At 38.1% G+C, this 7,631-nt stretch overlaps 1 pseudogene; it reads right to left on the bottom strand.

Annotated features, from left to right (window-relative positions):
• Positions 1–5,000: 5,000 nt before the first annotated feature.
• LOC102846486 lies at positions 5,001–5,702 on the bottom strand (annotated as a pseudogene).
• Between the last annotated feature and the right edge of the window lie 1,929 nt (positions 5,703–7,631).

Here is a 7,631-nt window from a genome sequence, read left to right as displayed (position 1 = left end):
TAACATTCTTGTCACCAGCAGTCAGAAATCAAAAGACGGATTGCACTGGGAAAGTCTGCTGTGACGAACATCTCCAAAGTGTTAAAGAGTAACTAAGGTGTGCCTTATCTAGGCCATGGTCTTAGCAACTACTTGCTATGCATCAGAGAATTGGACTATGACTAAGGAGAAGACTCAATACCTGTGAATTGTGGTGCTAGAGAAGAGCTTGAACAGACCATGGACCACCAAGAGTACAAACAGGTCTGTCATAGAGAAGATGAAACCAAGTTTCTCCTTAGAGGGAAGGATTTTGAAACTCAGTCTCACATACTTTGGGCACATAGCCAGGAGGTATCAGTCCTTGGAGAAGGACATTATACTTGGAAGGGTAGAGGGACAGTGCAGGTGAGGAAGACCCTAGAAGAGATGGATTGACACAGGGACGGGTAATGAGGGTAGGTGTGTCGATGTCAGTGAGACTGCCTCACATAATAAGGCAGGGTTCGGAGCTATTGCAGACCACTCAATGGCACATAACAACAACATTCCTTCACCTCCAACAACCCACTAAACTCTACTGTCCTAGTGATTCCCACTCTTCCCTTTTTCTACACATTCTCTTTTTCCCCTTTTGGAAATTTTTACAATCTAGCTACCTATCCTTCTGCTTTTACAATAATGGTCTTATGCAGTATTTGTCCTTATGAGACTGAGTTAGTTCACTCAGCATAATGCTCTCTAGGCTTTCCTATGTTACATAACATTTACATGTTCTATAACTTACCCATGTTACAAAATCATTGTTCTTTAGTGCTGCATAGTATTCCATTGTGGGAATGTACCACAATTTCTCAATCCATTCATTTGTTGATGAACATTTGGGCTATTTCTATGTTCTTGCTATTGTAAATAATGCTGCTGTGAATATAGACATACATATCTCTGTGGACCAGTTCTAAATTGCTTGGGGTATATTGCTAATAGTGGAATAGCTGGGTCATATGAGATTTCTATGTTTAACATTTTGAGGAAATAGTAACCTGCCTTTCAGAGTGGTTATACCATTTTACAATCCCACCAGCAGTGTAGGAGAATTCCAATCTCTCCAGATCCTGTCCAACATTTATTGCTTACTTATTATCTTGTTAAAATTTGCCACTGCTACTGAGCTGAGATGATATCTCATTGTGGTTTGATTTGCATCTCTGTGATTGCCAGTGATTTTTGGGCATTTCTTCATGTGTCTGCAGGTCATCCTAATGTCTTCCATTGTAAAGAATCTTTTTATGTCTTTTCCCCATCTTGTGATTGGGTTATCAGTCTTTTTCTTGTGGATACCCTGCAGTATTCTGTAAACTTTGGTTATGAGGCCCTTATCTGAGATGTCATTGCCAAATGGTTTGTTGTTTTTTTTTTAGTTTGTAGGTTCTCTTTTTTTTTTAGTTTGTAGGTTCTCTTTTCACTATGTTGGATAAAGATTTTGATGCACACAGGGACTTCATTTTTAAAGGTCCCATCCATCACTTTTATCCTTTCCTTGTTGTGCAGTTATGGCTGTACTTGCAAGCCTATTTATGTCATACACTCGGACATCTAAGTTCCGTTCTGTTTTGTCTTTCTATAATTCTTATGGTTTGGGGCTTTAAGGTACACATGCATGAATAAGCACACAGAGATACACACACAAGCTTTGTATGTGGAGCTATATTATGTCACTGTGTTTGTCACACAGTGATATAGCGTAGCTCCAAGTACAATCTCCAAGCTTGGCATACCTGACCCAAAACACTAAAGCAATTGAGGTAAAAACACTTATTATGTCCTTACCATACTGTAAGTAGCCTCAAATTTAGCAAGATATTATAGTCTATCTTCAATTATTTGTTTGGAATTCCAACATATCTTTCCAGAGAAATGGTGTGATCATGATCATATTGATAAAATCTCAAAATTAGCTTAGTTAGTACAGCCAATTAACTGATAACACAACTGATCTGAAACATTTGAGGATTCCAGAGCAGTCACCGTGAATTTAGAGCACTATCCACACAGATCCACCCCGCTAAATTCCTTTTACACTTAGATGTTCCTGAATTAAAAATGGCAGAAGCAGAAAGAATGATGCACATGGCACTACTTCTGACTAACAATGCCACAGGGTAAGAAAAAAAATCTCTGAGTCAAGGTCAAAAATGCAAACTGGTTTTGGAGACATAGAACTGAGAATGTAAGAGCTGAACTTTATGATTTAAAGAAGGTAGGCCAACTGTAAATAACTAAGAGGGTCTGAAAGCCAACTGCCTGACTAATAGACCAATGGCATTCCCAGGGAATATTTGAGCTTCTTAATGAATTCCCAAATCCAAAAATAAGGAGCTATTTATGGAGGCTACTGTCTTTCTTCTACATCAACTGTCCATGCAGAGTTTTCTCTGAATTTTTATGCAAATCTTGATAGCCCTTGGCCATATTTTAAACAATTTTTAACCCTTACTCAATTGTCATTTTCACAGAGCATCAAGGAAAGGCAGGAACTATGTTAAACTAGAAGTAGATGTCTCATCTACAAAGGGCAACAATTGCTCAAATCCAGCCAATCACTGCAAAGATGAGCCGTATAGGTTTTGTTGTTGCTATTTTCAAAAGAAGCCAGAAAGATACCTCTTTATAAGCTTATCCTGACTTTATCATAGAATTCCTAGCTAATGCAATGAGGTAAGGAAAGGAAATAAATGTATCAGATTGGGAAGAAAGAAATAAAATTGGCTTTATTTACAGATGATAAGAATGTCTACAGAATATTCCAAAACATCAACTGAAAGGAAATTAAAACACACTAAAACAAAAACCCTTGTAACCTCTTGCAATTGGTAAATAATTGAAGCAAGACTGCGAGATACAAAGTTAACATACAAGCTGCTTTTCTTATAAGTTAATGTAGAATTTGAAATTTAAAACACAACATCAAGTTTACATTAATACCAAGAATAATGAAAACAACTGTAAATGTAACAAAATGTCAAGTTTATATTTTAAAAATGACAAAATGCTAATGAGAGAAATCAAAGATTTAAATAATTGAAGAGATATTTCTTATTTATGGATAGGAAAACTCCATATTGTTAAGATGTCAATTCTTCCCAACTTAATCTACATGTTCTAAAATCCATCAAGTTGTTTTGTGAATATTGGCAAACTAATTGTAAAATTGGACTCTGTGAGGAGAAATGTAGCATCAGGATTGGAGGTAGACTCATCAACAATTTGCATTATGCATATGACACAACCCTGCCTGCTGAAACTGAGGAGGACCTGAAGTGCTTGTTGCAGAGGGTCAAAGACTTCAGCCTTCAATATGGATTGAAGCTTAATATCAAGAAAACAAAGATTCTCACCACGGGATCAATTGGCAGCATTATGATGGATGGGTGAAGAGATTGAGATTGTAAATAGTCTTAGTTTGCTTGGCTCTACAATCAACACTTTTTGGTACCAGCAGCCAGGAAATTAAGAGTATTGCATTGGGAAAGTCTGCTGAGACATCTCAAGAATACTAAAGAGCAATGATGTCAGTCTGGAGACTAAGATGCTCCTGATACAAGTCATGGTCTTCACAATTACTTGTTATGCATTGGAGAGCTAGACAATGACTAGGGATGATAGAAGGAGAATTGATGCCTTTGAGCTGTGGTGCTGGAGAAGAGTGTTGAATATACCATGGACTGCTAAGAGAATGAACAGGTTTGTCCTGGAGAGGGTTAAGCCAGCCTGCTCCTTATGGCAAGGATTCTGAGGCTTAATCTGGTATACTTTGAACATGTTGCAAGGAGGGACTAGTCCTGGGAGAGGGACATCGCAAGAGAGGAAGACCCTCAATGAGATGGATTGATTCAGTGACTGGGATAATGGGGGTAGGTGTGTCAGAGACAATAAGATTGGCACAGGATAGAACAGGGTTTAGGGCTATTTTACATAGGGTTGCCAGCTACTCAACAACACATAACAACAACAACAGTTGTACAGTTACTATGAGCAGCAAAAGAACCAGGGCAAGCAACTTTGTTTTTAAAAATAAAGTCAGTCTTGATGTAAGGTAGAGTGAGTCCTCTAAGAACTTTAAGATAATGTGGTATTGATAAAAGGATAACAAATAGATTAATGGAACAGAATAGAGAGGTCTGCAACAGATCCGCATACATGTAATCAACTGATATTTTACAGAGGAGCAAACACAGTTCAAATCCAGTGGGGAAAGAATAGTCTTTTCAATTAATGATATGTGAACAACTAAAAATCCGCTTCTCTAAATAAATTTAGAACTGGACTTTGTGTTTCACAAAAATGAACTCAACACACACAATAGTGCTAAATCTATTTAGAATTCCAAACTACTCAACTTCCAGAAGACAGCATTTTATTTTACTTTACTTCCAAAAATTTTCTGGGATGCTTCTAATATTCTATCCTAATGTTGTTGTTGTTGTTGATTGCCATCAAGTCACGCATATCTCACAATGACCCTATGAACAAAATGCCTAAAGCCTTTCAATAACTATTGACATTTACCAAAGTTCATAGAGTTTCCAGAGGCATGTTGTTTAGGATGTGGATGCCACTCCTGCTTCCAAACCTGTTCTTAAACTGTGATCTCCACCAAACACTGTGCACCATGGGTAGTCATTATGGCATATGACATTCAGTGGCACAAGGTTCAGAGTCCCAGCAACCCCAGGTTACCTCAGTACAACATATTGACAGAAGGGTGCTGTACCACTTAGAAGAATGTTCCTTCTATATATAATAACAACCAACTTTAAATACAAAGGCCCTCTCTGAGGTCTTGTTGACTCTAAACAAGAGGCTTAAATAAAAAAAAAAAGCACTATATATGTTGTTGTTATGAAGTTATTAAACAAACAGAGATAGAAAATTTTTAGCATGTTGGTGTGGGTTTTTTTTTTCCATTTTCTACTAGTTTATGTCTTTAGCATGTTATTTTGAGTTGACAGATAAAAACTTTAGATGGCGCACATCATTAACTGGATGGTCACAGTTAATGATAGGTGAACCTGGGAATGAGACACCCAACATAAACAACCTTTTAGAAAACTGTCATTATCTCCATTTTCAGCCTTTTCAGTAATGAGTAGAGTATCAAAAAGGACAAAGCCACACATCACCACCAGCCCCGTATACAAGTTTGCCTAGAAAAGTGAAATGGATCCAAAGAAAAGGTTGCCCAGGGAGGATAAGACCAACAAGCTCAAGGCTGACATCAAGACACCTCCCAGGAAAAGTGTCTGATGTAGAGTGCACTCTGAGTGAAGCAGGTGAAGATTATTGCTGTGCCCATGAAAGTGGTGGGAGGGACGCTGGGGTTGATGGAAATGCATAACTCTAGGGCAGGACCCAGGCCAATTCCTGTAAGAAAAGCAAAACCAGCAAGCAGGCCCAGTCTTTTTTGCTCAGTTTCATGGCTGGCTATGAGGTGCTGTCATCAGTCAAATCATCAACCCTGGGGAGTCCAGGGTGGAGAGCAGGCCAGCCTGAATGAAGTGAGTGACCACATGAACATAGGCCCCTGCAGCCGCCACAAACATGCAAAGTACAAAACTGGCATAGACCTTCTTCAGGGGCTGTTGTGCCGAGGGAGTTATATGGGAAAATTTTAAAAGAGCATTAAAGTTGATTTTTTGATCAAATATGTTCATGATACCAGAGTCTGTGGGACACGGCCTCCACTCTCATATAAGACAGCACACCTCTCCCAACACTGAATGTGCTTCTCAAGAAACTCATTTACAGCACAGATTGGCCAATGCATAATACCATTTGTTTTCTTGATTGCTGCTTCCATAAACAATAATTGTTGATCTAGGTTGAATGAAATTGTTGACAGCTTCAATTCTTCTCCATTTATGACCATATTGTTTATGGGTCCAGTTGTAATTTTTTTTCCTTTTCTTCACATTTGGTTATATACGATAGTGAAGGTTGTAGTCTTTGATCTTCATCAGTATGTTTTCAAGTTTTCTTCATTTTTGCCAAGTAAGGTTGTATGTATTGTAGATTGCTGATGGGTCTTTCTTCTTCCGATTCTAATGACATATTCTTCTTCATTTATTTATTGTTTCAGATTATTTGTCTAACACACAATTTTGAATAAGTGGAATTTTGATTGTTGGTGTTTGGGCTACAACTGTCACTCACAGCAACCCTCTGAACAACAGATCAAAATCTGCCAGTTACTCTCCAGGCCTCATGATGGCTGCCATGCTCAAGCCCATGTTCACAGTGACTGGATTAGTCCATCTCACTGAAGATCTTCATTTCTTCTGCTAACTTTCCACTTTTCCAGCATGATGTCTTTTTCCAGGGACTGGCCCCTCTTAACAAGCCCCAAAGTATGTGAAACCAATACACTCTTCTTGCCTCTAAAGAGCAGCTCCCTTATTGTACTCCTTTAACATATGTTTGTTTATCTGTTGGCCATCCACTGAATACTCAATAGTCTTTAACAACACCATAATTCAAAGACGTTGATTCTTTTGTGGCATCTTTATTGAACTTTCAGATGTCCAAATTTCATTTTGTTGTCCAATTTTCAGTTGCACATGAAGCAATTTAAAATATCATGCTTGGATTAAGTGTACCCTAGTCTTTAAACTGACATTATTGCTCTCCAGTATGTTAGAGAAGCCCTTTTTTGCAACAAGTTTGGTTGGTTTTTTTGTTTGTTTGTTTGGTTTGTGGGATTTTTTTTACATTATAGTTGTCACATATTTATTAAAAATTTGGGTGCATAAAAACCGAATACATTCCATGGGAAGTGATCAGATTGTGATAATTTTAAACTTGTATAGTAGCATGTCAGTCAACTTGACATAGTGTGATGCTAATAAACTTGTTTCTTTATGTGTGCTGTAATCACGTGTGTGATTCCTTAGACACCCAGCTTGGGTCTTCTCCAGTGTCTCCTCTTGGAATTATACTTGATTTTATTGCCAGTTTTCATTCGATTCCACAATTCTGCTTTCATTTCTTGGACAGGAATCTGTTGATCCTGAAAGTTTTATGAGAAGACATAGTAAAGAGAAAACAGGGTTGCATGAAACATGATGGTGGAGGAAAAGATTGCAACAAGATTTTTTATTATGAGTGTTGATTGTGGATCCAAGTAAAATGAAATTGTTGATGGTTTAAATCTTTTCTGCATCTATCATGATGTTGCCTATAGGTCAGTCGAGTGGTAAGGATATTTTGTTTTCTCAAAGTTGAGATGTAATCCCTATTGAAGACTATAGTCTTTGATCCTTTTGCATGTGAGGTTGTGTTATCTGCATAGCAGACGTTGTTGATGGCTCTTCCTCCAATCCTGATAACACATTCTTCTTCATATAACTTGACTTCTTGAATTATTACATGCTACATCAGAGAGTTGGACAGTGACTAGGGATGATATAAAGAGAATTGATGCCTTTGAGCTGTGTGTGGTACTGGACAAGATTGTTGAATATACCGTGGACTGCCAGGAGAACAAACCGGTTTGTCCTAGAGAGCGTGAAGCCAGAGTGCTCCTTGGAGTCAAGGATTCTGAAGCTTCGTCTGACATACTTTGGGCATGTTGCAAGGAGGGACTGGTCCTTGGA

The sequence above is a fragment of the Elephantulus edwardii genome, unplaced genomic scaffold, assembly GCF_000299155.1.
Source record: "Elephantulus edwardii isolate Elephantulus edwardi_28Jun2011 unplaced genomic scaffold, EleEdw1.0 scaffold00037, whole genome shotgun sequence".
NCBI lineage: Eukaryota > Metazoa > Chordata > Mammalia > Macroscelidea > Macroscelididae > Elephantulus > Elephantulus edwardii.
The sequence above is the reverse complement of the archived record's forward strand: the minus strand, read 5'-3'. Positions and strand labels throughout refer to the sequence as shown.